Raw genomic sequence first — 17548 nt, 5'->3', positions numbered from 1 at the left:
GGTCCCTAACACATTCTTGGCTGCTGCAATTGAGCATCTTGGCATTTCGCTCTGTGACCACACTGCATAGTCTGCAAAGTCTAGTATGAAATATTTAAAGTACCTTGTGAATACAAAAACACATTGTGAACTAGGTTTCTTTAATTTTCCCTCTTCATTCAAATATTTTTCTTTTCTTTAAACAGTGTTGGTCTTAAAAGGTTGATTACTTTGGTATGTTTTAGTCCTGCCTCTAGGTAGTTGCTATATACTTGGAATAATATTAACATGTATTTACTGCACAGCTTACAGTATTCTCTGCAATGGATCTCATCCTACTTTTAAGCCAACAGAACTGTATTGGCCAGATTGTGGAATGGTTATTTTCCTCATATTTTTTGGCACTTTTTCTAGGTCCTTGCATTAGGAAGTACCCAATAAAAAGGGATCTTGTCAGTCCCAACTTATGAATGATTTATGTATAAAAAGAGACAGCAGAGACTCCAGATGGGAGGCAATATCCCAGGTCTCTGTGGACAGGGATCCTCTTAGACACACAATTGAAGACACTTAAATAGAGAATAACCAGAATCTTCCAGGGAGACCTTGGGTCCTGTAGAGCCCTGATCAGAGAGGTTCCAAAAGTCAAGGGAATCTGCACATTATAGCCCCCACTTGGAGATTCACAGAGGATGCCCCACATTAAAAATTGTGAAAACCTTAGAGGATAGGAATCTGCTTAACTATGTCCAAAATTTCTTCAACTTCGTTAGCCACAGAAACCTCTGGGACAGGCATATTTTAATCAGTCCCAGGACACTTGTGTCAGGAAATCCATGTTTTAAATACTTACAGAGAATGATCATATTTGTGATGCCCACAAGTGATCACGTTGCCTTTTTCCTTTACCACTTGTTCCAGGTACCACCAAGCAGAGGTTGGTCCTGTATCCTTAGCTGGAGGGCAGAGTGCATTTCCTGACAGGAGCTACATCTTCCAGATGGGTATACCTGGCAGAGTTGGTGTCTTTTGTACCTTACCACAAATGAATGATACATTTTGTGGACTTCTATGGGAGAACTTGTTCTGCAGTGCAAATCTATCTACTTAATATTAAATGTTCAAAGAATTAGGAAATTAGAAGTGGGGATACTAATTTTTTACCTTAAGATTTGGAGAGTCAATGTAACTTTGAAATGTATTTGAGAGCAAAGGAAATATTTTAGCAAAAGGAAGAGGTAATTTAGGACGAAAATAAAAATGGAAGCATGAAATTGGCTCACTAATGGCAAGGATCCTTCATATATATCCTACAAGGGGGCACTCATCATTAACAAACATTTCTTGAAAAATATCTGCCTGTGTAACAATGAATTTGTTTTTCTGAGGCCAGGATGTGTGATGAAATATATGCACTTGAACACACACAGCCTCTAGGACCCAGGAAAACAAACATTCATCCATTCTTAGTTCTCTAGTCCAAATATCCCACGATCAAAACTGGAAATTAAGAGCAACGAAATGCCAGGAGAACAGATGCGTGAAAATGCTGACTGAATATAGAACTGGCATTACATCTTAAATGCATCTGAGCTGCCAAGTCTTCCCTGGACGACAACAAACCAAACATGTTATCTGAAGAAATGGTACTCCAAAATCAACTTCAAAGGAAGATTGAAAAAAATCTTTTTTGGAGGCTTTTCTAGGCAAGTGGCTCCAGGGGACTAACTGACCCCCAAGAGTTCAGCCGCCTGAGTGACAACCCATGTCTTGAGTAGCCCTATCACTTATTTGAAGTGGTGATAGTATGGTTTTGATATAAAACCATCTTCAGAATTCCTCAAAAGTTTATTACTGGGGAAAGTTCTAAGTTTGTAAGGACCCTGGGAGAAAAATTAAAAAAAAATCTCATTATGATAAATTGGAAATAGGACCCAACCAATCCTTGTATTGGGCAGGAATTAAGCAGTGTGCAGCTGAGCTCAGTTACTTCTCTTCCTGGATGGGCTTGGTGCTTTACTTCTGTGTACTCAACTGAAAAAATAATTTTTATCCAACTGAAAAAATAATTAAGAAAAAATAAATTGCTTAGCAAAAACCTAAAAGGTAGTGTTTTATACTCCCCCACCCCAGAGAAGTGTCTTTGTTTGCCAGGCTTAGGAAAGGGAAAAATCCTAGAAAAACGATGTGCCAAAATAGGTCTTCAGTGAGGGCCTGGGTGCCGGGTGTGGTTCCAGCAGGGTCCCTGTTGCAGTCTTGCCCTTGCTGCTGGTGGCCGTCTCCAGGTTGTGAAGACAGTTTCCCCCAGTCTCTTTCCTGGTCCCCTTTGGTCTCTAGCTTCTGGCCCAAATAACCTCTCTCCTCTAGGTCAGCCCCGTCACCCTGCTCCAGCTCTTCATAATACAGAATTTCATAGTTGTTAAGAACTTCCTATGGGGGGAACTCATTCTGTTTATAGCCTGGAATTTTGCCTTTAGGAACCACAAAGTTGAAGGGCCATTAATTAGATTATATACTTCAGGCTCTGATCGTTGGCAGTGCTGGAGGTGAGAGATGGACACGTTAGCCTCGATCAGCCAGGGCTTCAGCCCATCATCTATGTGATGCTGTAGTCTCAGCACTGGAAGCAGTGCTTGTCTTTGTTCATCACCAGTGTCAGGGCCGTCATGGTCTGCATGGTGATCCAGTGGATCTCGGTGAACCTCTTGCCAGTCACCTCCTTGCCTTGTGTCCTGAAACTACATACTGCTGCAGGAAAATGAAAAAGCATGTCCAAGTACAGCCACAGGTTGTTCACTGTCCCCTTGCCCCGAGGGTGTGGTTGTAGTCCTCCCCGTGTTTCAGAATGGCAATGTTGGTGGGGTGAGCAAACGAAGTGCCCAGCTCACTGGTACTGGGGGTATACATGACTGTGCTGAAGCAGCAGACCTCAAGCTTATGCAGGTAACAGCTCAGCGTGTGGTACACACACACCAGGGCATAGAAGCTGCAGTCGAACTTCCTCCACTGATTAATAATGGGTTGTTAATATACAGAGAGATCACATAGGCTTCCTCAGTGGACTGAGAAAAAAATGTTTTGCTCTCCCAGCACCACTTTTTGATTTGCGAGAACTTGTTGATTACAAAGTTGCTTTTGTCCTGGGCTTTACCACAAGGTTTCCTGATCCAGGTGCTGAAGGGTCCTTTCCTGAACTCCACCAACAGGTTGTAGTCAGCCAGCAGGGTGTAAGTGACCCCTGGGACCAAGTACAGGTAGAAGTATTTCCCATTCCCATCTTTTTCTGCCAGAGGACTCCTTTCTTTCTCTAGCTCTTTTCTATACCTTTTAATATTCTTCACCATTAGAGCCTTCTGAGTCCGTTCATAATGGTTCAGATAATAGCTGATTATTTGGTCATCTGAGAGCAGATAGTGTGTTTGGACCCTGAAGAATTTTTGGATGGTTTGCAGTCTTATCTAGTAAAAATTCCAATTTTCTTCTTCCTTCTTCCTTCCTCCTCCTCCTTCTTCTTCTTTCTCCTTCTTCTCCTCTTCCTTCTCCTCCTCCTTCTTTTTCTTCTTTTGGTCACCTGGACCAACGCTTTCTTTTGAAAATTACTTATTCTCACTGACTTCTCAATATCAGCGACCCATTTCATTTTTCCTGCGATAATCCATAGGCACTTATAAAAACAATGGGAATGTCCAATTTCTGTTCAGCTTCACTGATGTCAGGTCATTTTTCTGTCACTTCCTCATGGCCACCCTGCATGATCTGGGTCCGCATCAGTTCTTGGGCCTTTTTCCCCCAGCACCCTTCCTATCTACCACCACCCTGGTCCAGCCCCAAGCCTTCCTTGTGTTTTCTACTTTTTAAAGACTCTTTCTTTCTCTCTTTTTCCATTGCTTTTTATTCTCTCTTAATGATAGGTTTTAATATATTTACTCTGGGAATTCTGCTAACACTAGTTTTCAGCACCATATAACCAACTGATTTACAATAAGTATTCACTAATGACAACATTTTGAAATATTTTCTCTACAGATGGTACTAGTGAACTTTCTGCTTACAGTTGCACAATTGCTCTTTGCTTTAATGTCTTTGACCAATTGTAGTTCCCTGTTAATTGGATACAAGCAAAGCATGGCCATATAACCAAATTACCTGGGCCAAATTCTGATAATCCGATATTATATGGTGAGCTTTACAGAAATGTTATTCCTGCGTCTGCAGTCTCAGCACTCCAGAGATTTCATACATAAATGGTGTCCTACCACGACCCATGATGTAGGATAAATTTGGAGCAAGCATGCCTTAACGCTTATTTGACTTGTTTCCCTTTCAGAAGCACTACAAAACTTGCATTCATTTATAATGCCTTAATCGAGTTCTTTGCAGGGAAAAAATCTTCTCTAGGATATACTCCATGGACTCAAAATGGAGAACCAGCATGAGTCCCAATGCTTTTACATAGGAGTACATTAGGTATTTGTTTGGGAAGATCACTGCAAGAAAACAAGTATCTTTGTTTCACAGAAACATCTTTTTTTTTCACTTTTTATTCCTTGTTTTCTTTTATGTTAATTCAATGTACATTTTAATGCTGGATATAATTTCACGATATGAGTATTGTGCATAGATGCGTGTGTGTGTTGTGAACAGTTACTTGACACTGCCTGCCGAGCTGCACACGGCACTCAGTGACAGGTTAGCAAGGGGGTGGACAGGGTATCTTAAACTACTTTACTATGCTTTTGGGTCAGGAACACTCCAAACATATTTCGTCAAATACTCTTTCTTCAACTTTGAAACCCATGTGGATAGGCAGGGAAAAACCATCTCCATGTTTCTAATTAATTTACACTTGACTCATCAGAATGTTGTTTTCTAAGAGCTATTTGATGTGTAAGGCCCCTTATGAGCCTTTCAAATATAGTTTCTAAGCATTTTTCCTTTGAACCGGAAAAGTCACTTTTTTGCCCCTGAAGCAAATGGAATTCAATTCTCAAAAGGCTTGATTTGGTTCAAAAAAATTGTCAGACTCACACAATCTGACAAAACACATTCTCTCACTTAAATGGATTAACCCATTCAGTAGGTACTAGGAATTAAAGGGCATTGTATGTCATAGGCAAAGATTTACTTACAATAGCTACAGTGTTAATAAATTTTTGTTTATTTAGCAATGCTCTCAGATGAAATAACCTTAGTTAGATACACACATGTGAATGAAACTACATACTGCTGCAGGAAAATGAAAAAGCATTAAAAAAAAAAGTCTGAAAAATACACATTGGCCATTACAATATATGAGCAAAGGGTTTTGCGTATTATCTTCCCAGTTTCAGTCCCGAAGTCAACGTTGTACACAGGAGACTCATGCACAGCTTGGCATCACCCCATATTGCTTCTTTTACCTTCTATGCAGTGGTCTTAAGAGTGGTGATTGCCACAGTGAAATGCAGTGGCAGATCCAGAGCACATCCATTGACAAATGTCCCAGGCCTGTCATATGTCATTATACTTACAGAGTCCCGCATGGATGAGTTTTATATTTTCATCTAAATCTTTTTCTTGATATTAGTCTCATAGTACATTTTTGCTTTTTATCTAATAGCCACTTAGTTTGAAATATCTACATCGATTTTCAAATTCATTGTACCATAATTGCCTGACTTCGTTTTTACTGATTCATTGTAGTAAAAATTTTGTTTAGGGCTTCCCATCAACTCATATTCTACAGAAACAAATTCTTGAAGGTTTCTTCAACTATCTTCTCTGTCTAACATGTAAGAACCCTTACATACAAGGGGGAACCTCAAAAAACCAGAATTATATTCTGGAGAGCAGGCCCCTTGCAGTGTAGGCTTCTCCGCTAGGTGAGTATTATAGGAACCCAGCTGGTGTACCAGTTGGTGTTGTGAGAGGCTGCATTTGGGTTCGGGGAATTTTTTTGAAGACTCTTTCAATGCATTTGTCCATTTCACAATGAGTGATTTATGAGCGTACCTGCCCACACCACAATGAGTGTTAGGCAGATTTTGACCAAAACTGGCATAAACCCTAGGCTCCACCCCTCCTACTGACCCAATCTCACCCGGAGCAACTTTTTTTTGGTTTCCCTAGATGACAAAAGTCCTCAAAAGGAAACATTTTGCTGATGTGGAAGAGGTGAAACAAAACGCGGCAGAAGCACTAATAGACATTAAAGTTGAGGAGTTCAAAAGCTGTTTTGAGCTGTGGAAAAAACATCTTGATAGGTGTATTGCATCACATGGAGAGTACTTTGAAGGTGACTGATATTTAAACATGTATGAATAAATACAAAATTTTTTATAAATAAATTTTGATTTTTTGGGATCCCTTCATATGCCCTTGGTGATTTCTTCTACTGTTTATACCCAACTTTCTTTCTCAATTCCAGCACATACTTATTGATCATCCCTTTATAACTTCTGGCTAATGCTTACTTATTTAGGTTTTTTAACTTTCTGAAAGATGACTTTAGTTTGCAGAGAAGAGTATACAGAGGATTTTGCATTATTACTACTGAATTTCTTGTGTACTTAATATGCTTTTATGATGCTATAGTCAAATAACAAACCATCCAAATACTATAAACTTTGATTTCCAGGACAGCTCTCTTTTAGTCTTCTTCCAGAACAATTGTTGTTGGACCTAACATTTAAAAAAAAAAAGGCAATTTGACCATAATATAAAAACAAATGTAAATCTCATAGAATTAAAAATGGTTTTATATAGAAGCGGGTATTGTATAACCTATTGGAAATTTTTTCATATATTAGTTACAACAGAACCTATCTCATAAGTGGGGTTCAGAGACATTTTCATGGAGCTAATACCCCCGATGTCAGTAAACACACAAATGTTTTAATATGGAAAGTCCACTGCATCCAGTACCGTCCTTATCATTGAGGCAGCGGGTGCTCATTGCATCCATGCATTTCTCTGTGGGAAGATTCAGGGAGTTTGGGCAATATGTGCACCCTGCCTTCAGTGAGTTTATGATTTTATTATTAGCCAAACTCCCAAATCCCATTTTATACCTATAACTGGCTATGGAGCCATAATTCCCAATTTTATCTTGACTGTTTAGTGCCTTATATTTAAAACGAAGTTTAAAAAGTCTTTGCAACAACCCTCAAAATAAGTTACTTAATTTAAGGGCCTCATTAGCATATCTCTCAATGAAAGAGCTTATTCCAAGAGAGCACTTTTTTAAAGACATCATCACCATCTCCCCCCTGCCCCCGCCTCCCCCCTCCCACCCCCGCTCCACCCTCCTCCACAAAGAGACTTATTTTCAGGCAGTATCTGTAGTGTAAGATGAAGTGGCTGCAGACATTTTTTGTCACAAGCCAGAAGGGACATTTAAATAGAGCAGTACATATATATTTTGTAGCCTTATTCCCTGATGAGCCGTAAGAAACAGCTAAAGCTTACTTTCCATTGATGGTAAATCACTGCTGGGAACCGCTCTGGTTCACTAGTGGATTATAAACACGTTAGTTAGGATCAATTCTCCTGCAGGATAAAATTTAAGGTATTATCAAAGAACAAGGAGGTACTAAGTGATAACCTTCCAGTAGATCCAGTTTACTGCAGTTAGAATTGGGATGGATTGGGCCTTGGGGAGAGGGTGAGAGAAGGAAGGGAAGGGAAAGTAGAAAAAGGGAACCTTCTAGCACTTGACAATAAAAAGAAAGCAATTTCTTTTAGCTTTCAAAAATGATCTTATAGATGTCTAATTACTTGTTTGAGTTGTCATTATGTTTAAATGAGGTAAGAATACTACCAAAATAAGTTCTAAATAATTCCTAATGCAAATATCAACAATCTCTTGGTAACTACAATTAAACATACAAGAAACTGAATCATGCTGCTATGAGATTAGAGTCCCTTTTAACAGGTTAATAATCTTTTTTAAAATTTAATTTTTAATTTTTTAATTGAATTTATTGGGTGACATTGATTAATAAAATTATATAGCTTTCAGGTGTGTAATTGTATCTAACATCATCTGTATACTGCATTGTGTGTTTACCACCACTAGTCGAGTCTCCTTGCTTAATAATCTTGATTATAAACAGAAATAATTAATCCAGACAAGAATTCTGCCTTCCAGTTTTGCTATAGATAATGTAGGTAAGATTTCCCAAGGATAAGAAACATCACACAAACTGATGTGAATGACCAAGAGCTGCGCTTGCACAATGTGCATGTAGTGTAGCAAATATAGTGCATCTGCTATGTTTTCTTTTCTTTGAACTCAGGGGTGGGTTGGGGGAATCTTACTGGAACAACATGCTTTCATTCAAGTCAGCAGTGACTTTTGGAAGACATAGTAGGGTCTGCAAGACTTCTCTCAAATTGCCAGATAGCTGCCCTATCATGAAGAACCATCCATATGTTTGTGGGTCAGGTGCTATCCTTACATAAGACAATCACCTGTGTGCTCCAGTTAAAAAACCCTCTCAAAATATTAGTTTGTCATTGTTTTAGGTGTAAAAGTGTGACATCCCAAAGCATAGAACACCAAAGTTTAGGATGGAATATTTTAAATATAGCTATGTTGTTGAATTTTCATAGCATGATGCTTTTTATTTTTTAACAGAAAAGAACAAATATTTTTAATATTTTGTTTTTACCAAGGGAAAACTACTCTAAAAGAGAGAGGGCAGTTTGATGTCTAAAATTGAAAGGGTAAATTACCGTTTTATCATGTAAGTGTCTTTGTAGGTTGGAAGTGAAAAATATTTTTAATTTAAAAGTGAATTTGGAGATCTGAGCATGCTCACTGTATATCAGTTTAAAATTATTAAAGCAGTTTGATTTAATAGAGTGAATCTTCTCAGGCTAAGGAGTACTTCACTTTGTACTGCACAAGCTCAGATGTTAGGGCCCGATCGCTTCCCAGCTGAAGAGCTTATAAAAAAATGTGAAGTGCTCTAATAATTTTAAATTACTCTATATTGCACATTTTCAGGTCTCTGATCACCTCCAAATTCAAGTGCTTATAAAACTGCTCCCATAATTTTAAATTGCTATGTGCACAGTGATTTAAAATTGTGAGAATGCTTCAAAGTTTTTTAATAAGTGCTTTAATTTAGAAGTGAGTTGAGCAATACTCCAGTATAACTTCAAGGAATTATTAAACTGATGTAAGAACTTATCTTCTGGAAAAAAATTACATTATGCATAAAAGGGTGAGGCTCCAAGGGAATGTATATGAAGATGAAGGTAACAAATGCTCAGGAAGGACCAGTGTAGGAAGCATGATAATGGGGTTCTGGGGGTGGGGTTGTTCCCTTCACTTTGCTCACTGCTTGCCAGGGGCTACAGTTCTTGAAACTCTACCAGGCATATCAATTCCTTTAAAGTCAAAAAACTGCCTTTAGAGAACTCCAGTTTAGATTCTCAGAGTTTTCAGATGTCAAGAAATTCCCCCTGAAATTATGGGAAAATGGCATTGTTAGATGAAATAAATATATCTTAGAAAAAATGGGGGAAAGAAGAGAGAGTGAGGGGAGGGAGGAGGAAGAGAGAGAGGAGGAGAGGGAAAGGGAGGGGAGGGGAGTGGAAAGGTGGGAAGGCTGAGTTTCCCATGGACGAGGTCTGCTCCCATTTGTTAGTCAGGTGTCTTCTGGACATCCCTGACTAATGTCTCATGTCTCCAGGGTAGACAGGGAATGTTTTAAACTGTATTCATAAATAACATGAATTTGTTTTCATTAGGAGGAGAATCCTTTTCTCTTGCCAATGGTTTTGTTTGCTGGAGGGAAGCACTTCAATTTTGTTTTCTGTACAAGATTATTATTACAATGTGCCAGTTAACCTGACTTTAAACATGCTACTACCCTACACGTTAGCACTATCCTACATATTTGGGAGATTAAATATCTTGTGCCATGCCTGCTGCCAACAACTTGTTTTCCACCTTTTCCAGCTTATTGTTGACACTGTTCAGGTCAACATGGTGCTATGCTTTGACTGACTGTACTACCCACTGTATCTAAAATACCAAACTGTTTGCAGGGACATGAAGCCTCTCATATATTTATCTAGAATTTTACACTGTCTTTGATTAATAACACTAAATTGAGCCCTGGCTGGTGTGGCTCAGTGGCTTGAGTGCTGGCCTGGGAACCAAAGGGTCACCAATTCCATTCCTGGTCAGGGCACATGTCTGGGTTGCAGGCCAGGTCTCCAGTGGGGGGCACGTGAGAGGCAATCACACATTGATGTTTCTCTCGCTTTCTCCCTCCCTTACCCTCTATCTAAAAACAAATAAGTAAATCTTATATAAATAATTAAAAAACACTAAATTGAAATACATAAAAGATAAAATGTCTTTTTTCAAATAGTTGAAGTTTTGGTATATATATATATATGTACTGTGATTCTTTGTACATTTCCAAATCATACCCTTACTTCTAAGAAAAAGACATTTGCATTCTATTAAGTTGCAGATGAAATAAAGGAAAATTGACTGTGTGTTTCAGCACTCCATGTTTCAATATGGGAAATTATATACGTCATTGAATTCTAAAGTATAATCAATGAGATAACGTTAGTTGTTATGAACATTACTACAAACATTACCATGGCCCAAAACATTTGAAATAGTTATTCTCATATCCGTTTTGGCTTCTATATTTTTTGAAAGTAGCTGTATATTACTGTATTTTCTAAATATAGAGGATTCATTTCTGTAATACAGGGAAATGATACTTTCTGAAATGTAATACCATGTACATATACAAAGTTAAGAGCAGGAAGGATATATGTGAAATCTTAAAAAGAAAGTGACTTTTCTTAGGACAGTTCATTTGTCCTGTGTCACCATTTTCTAGAACTTTTCTAGGATTGCTAAAACTAATTATATTCTGAGTCCCCAGTAGAACACCCATGAGTGGCCTGGGAGTAGGGGTTCCTGGGACCATGAAGCCTCATGGGGAGACAGGGGTTGTCGGGTTCCATGAAAGTCATTGGCCTGCTTTCCCTGCCAGAGACCGGTTATAATTTCAGGGTAGAATTATCTCATTGTTTTCTGCCTGACATGATTTGTTTTTACTTCTCAAATTTCCATAGAGACTCATTTAAAAAAAACCCTCCCCACTGGTTTTGTTCTTACTGGGGCTATAGAGACAGTGGGGAGGGAAGGACTGAAGGAGTTTTTGTTTTGTTTTGTTTTCTCAGTCAATTCTGCGCAGCAAATATGATGTGTTTTTCTTACAGCTGTGAATGGAAGACCATCCCTTTACCTGCCCAGCAAAATCAATACCCTCATTTCCTTTCCATCTGCCTAGACCAAGATAATTAGGCTCTTTACTTTGTTTTGTATATAATGAAAGAGGCAAGTAGTGCTAGTAAGGAAAAAGGCTCTCTCCCAGTGGTAAATGTATTGACATTTACAGACACCGACAGAGCACAACATGGAGAGAGAGTAATGAGAAATTTGACTGCTTTTCCCGCTTTCTCTGCTTCCTGCTTTAGAGCTGCTGCATCCCACGGTGAATTATTAGCTACAAAGAGAAGGAACTGCTTAGGGACTGACAATTGAGAGCATTTACAATTAGCTGAATTGATTAACCTTTACAAATGCTGTTACTTTATGAGGTGTTTTTCTCAGCCCTGGTTGAACAGTATGCCTTATTGATTCAACATACTCCTTTATGGAAGCCCTGATTTGTCTGTAACTCCAGCAGTCATAATGCCTGCCTTGCTCATCGCTCCTGCCTGTTTTTGGGAAAACTTGACACAGAAGACTGATTGGCATTATGTAAGTGGCGTCTGTGTCTCCCTCTTAGAATGGTGTTCGGCTAGGAGAAGCCAGGGTGCAGACCTGCCTCCCTGCATCCTTGCATCCAGGCTGCGCCCCAAGGACTCCAGCCTCTCACTGCCCCTCAGCTCACAGCCCCGCTCCATGAGCAGCCTGTGACAGGAGAAGAGTCACAGGGAGTCCTCTGAGGCTTCCAGCTCCTCTGAATTCCCTAGTAATATTTTTAGGTTTCCTGAAATAATTTGAATTATGTGTGTGTATATGTAAGAGAAGAAGTGGTGGGAAATTGTCAAAAAATTAGAATTATGTATGGCTTCATGTTTTAAAAGATTTTAGACTGACTTTGAGTGCTACTTTGGCTGGCGAAGCAAAATTGATGACAGAAGGCATTTTCTTTTAATCAGTTTCTTTAAAGAAGTCTGAGCTCAGAAATAATAAATGGCACCCAGAAATGGCTGCCTTCCATCCCTCATGTCCCATTAAACTATATGAATACAGAGTAAATACTATTTGGGTTTTTCCTTCTCTGCTCTACTTTCTCTTATCTTTCCCTTATTCTTCATTTCAAGGGGTGAATAAAACAGCTTGCAATACTGCAGAATAAACCCACCAGCTCTTCCACCAGTGTTCCTACAACCCATCCTGCACTCGAGACTGGTGACATGATTTGTGTGGCCCAATGCAGGGTGAGGATGCAGGGCCCCTTGCATGGAAACTATTACAAACATCCAAACACGGACAGCAGGGCAGTAAACCAAACTTAGCTCTCTAACCATGGGTCCTTATGTGACTGTACAGGTCCAGGAGGGAGGCCCTGCTTTCACTCTGGACTCTGTATTTTGTAGAGTTTGAGGGAAGCGTGGGCCTGAGATGGTGGTGTTTGTTTTCTTTCCCCACTTGATTTTGAACATCACTAATGTGAGACTGGTTTATTTTGGATCATACTGAATTGCGTCCATTTGTTTATATTTGAGCTGCTGCTTAGTTGGGTCTGAACTGAGAGCATGTCTCTAATACATACCTTCTGTGTAGCGAGGGAACCTCAACCAAACCCTGATGACTTGAAACACTTGTGTCCACGCCAAAGCACTGAGATTGCCATGTTTGTTGCTTTGTGCATCCAGTAACCGCTGAAGAAAGTTTGTTTTTCTTTTTGTGATGAAACTAAGTATTTGTCTTGATGCATATGCAAATATATGTGCATTTATTCTAATATAATATATGTACATATTCAAATGCACAGGTTTTTTCCATACATATGTGTGCATAACAGAATTGAGTTTCTGGCATTCCAAGATGCAGATGAACAATGATGAAGGACAGCCATTTTTTAATATGAAGAATTGATGCATTTTTAAAGAAAAAAATCACAGAGCTGCTCTAACAAAGTCTGCAGCTTTCACAGCATGATAAACAAATTAGAAAACAGCAGATGCAGCACAAATTAAGATGTATTTAGCACAGCAGCCCATCAGATGTGTGACCGTCTTTTGTAACTCAGCTTTGCAAGGTTGATGCATTGCACTTTAGACAGCTGATAATGAACCCTCCGAGCAATTAGAAGTGGAAATTCTGAGGAGTCAAGATTGTGCTATTCCCAGTAGGCCAAAAAAGAAAAAAAAAAAGGCCCAGCTATGTGAAGCTTCCTTGTATGCTTGCAAAACAAAGAGTTTCAATTTATATACTGATAATGTTTGAATTTCTCTTAGCCTTTTAAAAATTCCTGCTTCATTTTAATTACCATCTGATTCTAAAGTGTCATTAAATAAGTATGAATTCTGTTGCAGTTACACACGTTTTATGGCCAATACAATGTCTTTTCTTTATGGGATGCATTATTTAGTAATCTTACATTAAGACAATAACTTCAATCATTGTGCCTTCAAATAGCAATAAGCATGGTAATGACTTTGCCTAGCTGCTTCTTGACTCTATCACTATGTTTGCTCTTTAATACTCGAGCATAATTTTTACTTCTCTGCAGAGAGTGCGTCCCTGGCCCTCCCACCCTAATTTGTTTTCTGAGAGTTGAAGCACCTTTGCCGGAAGGAGCAAAGCATCGAAGTGCATCTAATAGGCCAAATTCTATCCTAATCCAGTACCAAAGCTAATAATGAACAGTTAATGTTTGCTACCCACCCCCCAACAATATTTGATTTGTTTAAACATTTGATTTGATTTGATTTATTGAGTCTATTTTTTCCTTCCAGGAGGAAGACGTGCCTGGTACTGACTCTGCAGAATAAGCAACAGTCCAGCATTTTGTTAAGAACAGGTTTTGACAAATTTAGAGAGCCTGAAAGAACTCATGGGAAAATATGCCAAACAACACAAAAGTGGGAAAACAGTAGCAAATAAGAAAAGGAAACTAATCAGTGTATTCTGTCTAGGAAAGAGAGATCTCACAGGTGATTTAAAATGTGATCCCCCTATGTGAAGAATCTTAGGTGATTCTCATGTTCAGGTCTTTAAGTCAGTGTCATGGGCACATGGGTTCCTCTTAAGTTTGTCTTCTGCTGTTGTGTTGTTACAACCTCTGCCTTTAATCTCAGACCCCCAAAGAGCAACCTCCCAGGGTCAATTCTATTAAGTGAAGTTTGGAAGAGCAGGAGGGTGAATTGAAACATCGTACTCACATTTCTAAAACAAATACAAACGTCCAAGTGCAAGGCTGATTGACCATATTGTGAACACAAAGGACAGAATTTACTTCACAAGGTGGCTGCCTTTCTGGGCTACCCAGAGAGGGGTCCAGACACCATTGTCCTTGCTTCCCAGGTAACTCAAAGGGAAACTTTCACCACGTCCAGAGCACTTGATGTCTTGCAGATGATGGAGGAGGATGTCCTCGAATTCCATAGAGCAGGAATCCACCTGAGTAGCACCAACTATGATTTCCAAATGGGACAGTTCATCTACAAGAGGAAAAGTGATGGCGTCTGCATCATAAATCTGAAGAGAATGTGAGAGTAGTTTCTGCTGTTGGCTCGTTCTACGGTTGCCATTGAAAACTCCATAATGTCAGTGTCATATTCCTCCAGGAATACTGGCCAGTGGGCTGCTGCCACTGGAGCCACTCCTGTTGCTGGCCACTTTGCTCCTGGAACCTTCCCTAACCAGATCCAGGTTGTCTTCAGGGAGCTATGACGCCCCGGGTTAATGATCTCAGAGCTGACCACCAGCCTCTCCGGGAGGCATTCTGTGTTAACCTTTCTACATCGCTCTGTGTAACACAGACCCTCTTCCACACCGTGCAGACATTTGCCCCTGGTACAAGGTGAGGGTGCTCACTCTGCAGGTCTGCTGTGCTGGTTGCCCCTGGGAAGTTTTGCGCATGTGCGGCCTTCTCTCCTGTGAACAACTGCGGGCGGCGACACCTGAACTCTGCTTTAGAGAGATCCCGAGGAGATTGGAAAGGATGCGCAGGCCGCAGCAGAAAAAGCATTGACCTGGAAGGAACTTCGGGGTGAATGGACTGCTCCAGCTCTGGAATTGACTGCTACTCAACCCGAGGTTGCAGACGGGTCTGAAGGTGTGCAGGTGCACTTTGTGCCTATTCCGCAGTATCTTGCTTGAGACTGGAGCGCTCACTCCACCCCTGAGGACTGAACAGCAGCTCCCACTGCTCAGGCTCCTGAACAGGTAGGAATGACCACTGAGTGGTCTCCAGCTGTTCTTCTCATGCTCTTAAACAGAAAATGAAGCAAAGAGAGGATTAAAAATCATGTGATCAAGATGAGAAGCCATGAACTTTCAGGCCTGCAGATGTTTTCTGTGTTTATTTTTCAATGTTTAAAAATTAATGCAACATTTTTAAAATCGGAGATTTTCACGCAAAGGTTTCAGGTTTTTGATAAATCAGCTGGCAATGGGCCTGCATGTCCACGTGGTCACAACTGGCTTCAGGTGGGCCCACAGGCTCCAGGTTTCCATAGTCCCCCATGGCCCATCACCTCTTCCACTGAAGTCTTAGTTAGCCACTATTTGTTATGCTGTTTGCTGCTGGTTTTCTCAGTCCCGAGAAACTTTTCTTACTCAATCGATTTCCTTATTTATGTTCCTGTTCAGCCTTTATAAGTGTTTATGTTTATGGCCCCAACTGTTCTTAGTATCTTCATTTATGAAATCAGATGTATTTGATTTCATAAATCAGATACAGGTGATGTATTTTTCAAATCGAACATCCTATGATTCTCTTTTCTATTTCTATTAATGTAAGTAGACATAAGGGAAAAATGGATTAACTAGCATAAGGAGAGAAAGAACTGCTAAAGACAATGTCAAAGAAACATTGTGCCCTTTTTCCTGATGGACATCTTGAATTCTCTTTATCTTTAATGTAAAGAATGATAATCTCTTACATCTGTATAATGCCTTAGTACTTTTAAAAGTGCTGTCACATAAAAGAACTACTTTGAGCCAATTTTATGAGGTGCTTTTTTTTTTAAAGAAAGGACATGGATGCTGGGTAATAGATAATTCCATCTAGGAAGAGTTCCATTGTGGGTGTGAGGGATAAATTAAGGGCCTTCTCATAGTTTCTTTTGTCTGTATAATTCTATTTTTCATCAAAGCTATGACCTTTTCTATTGGAATAAAAGAGTAATAAATACACTGCAAAGGAATAAAGCTTTTAGAACATGTTAGCTCCTTACAAAGATGGTTTAACCCAGGTTCCCCTTATTATATTGATTCATGAGGCAGGTGGTATTAGGAATCATCAGGCTTGTTACAACTATTTTTATTTCAGAATTGTAAATCTAAAACACACTATGATGTTTAGAGATGGATGGAAAGGACTGGTAATTTCTGTGAAGTCAGGCTTCCGGTGAGCACCCCCATGCATACAGATGTCATTGGGCAAACTTCTCTTCTCTCCATTTCCAGCTTCGTTTGGATTTGTGGGGACACTGCTGTGGAGTTCAGTATTCAAACCTGAGAGGTAGCTGTGGTGCCTGAGAAGGAGTACTAGCCTTAGATTTCAGAAGCCTGTGACTGGGGCTTGTCTCTGACCCTTTGTATGACCTTGGCTTGTCCATCAGAGAAGATTACTTCAGCAGAGACCAGCTTCCCTTGTGAGCTGGACACATGGACCCCTGAGTGGGCACACTGAGTGGCTTCCACTCCTGCCTTCCCATGACAGTGGTAACTTCTATTCTCAAAACTGTTGAGAGATAGTGAGTGTTTTACAGCTTCCCTGAAGGAGAGTGTTTGCCACAATTGCTGAGACGCCTTTCAGAATCAATATTCAATAATCTTGGAGCTTCCAGGAAGCCGCTTATATCAGATAAGGTGGTGGTAGTTAGATGAAAAGATAATCTAGAATAGAGTTATGAGATAGTGAATTTATTGGCTCCCTTTTCCCCTTTGCATCTTCTCCTCCCACGGTGCTCATATCTAACTGTCCAAAGTCCTTCTATCACCCAGATCTTAAAACTGTATCTCCTCGAACTAGTGTCCTCCAGATCCCAGCCCATTTGCTCCTTTCCATTGGGCAGTCCCAGTTTAGTGAGGCCCCGTTTCCTGAACTGATGCAGTAGCTTCCACACAGGTGTTAAGGGAAAACAGCGACTTACTATGATTTCCCTCAGCTCAGTTTGCATTCTCTTCAGCAAGGATGTCCACAACCACGATTCACAAACATCATTATCACTAATGATAGAATTACAAATACCAGATGTTTGATGAGAAAAGTATTTGGGGCAGATTCACCAGTCTTTCCAACAATTAGCATAAGGCTGAGGAAGAAAGTAAAACTGTAAAACTGTACAAAGTAAAAGGGCA

At 39.8% G+C, this 17548-nt stretch overlaps 2 pseudogenes; one reads left to right on the top strand and one right to left on the bottom strand.

Annotated features, from left to right (window-relative positions):
• Window positions 1–2182: 2182 nt before the first annotated feature.
• Window positions 2183–5501, bottom strand: LOC114497402 (annotated as a pseudogene).
• Window positions 5502–11660: 6159 nt separating this feature from the next.
• Window positions 11661–15557, top strand: LOC118499324 (annotated as a pseudogene).
• Window positions 15558–17548: the final 1991 nt, after the last annotated feature.

This window comes from Phyllostomus discolor, chromosome 3 (genome assembly GCF_004126475.2).
Source record: "Phyllostomus discolor isolate MPI-MPIP mPhyDis1 chromosome 3, mPhyDis1.pri.v3, whole genome shotgun sequence".
Taxonomy (NCBI): domain Eukaryota; kingdom Metazoa; phylum Chordata; class Mammalia; order Chiroptera; family Phyllostomidae; genus Phyllostomus; species Phyllostomus discolor.
The sequence above is the reverse complement of the archived record's forward strand: the minus strand, read 5'-3'. Positions and strand labels throughout refer to the sequence as shown.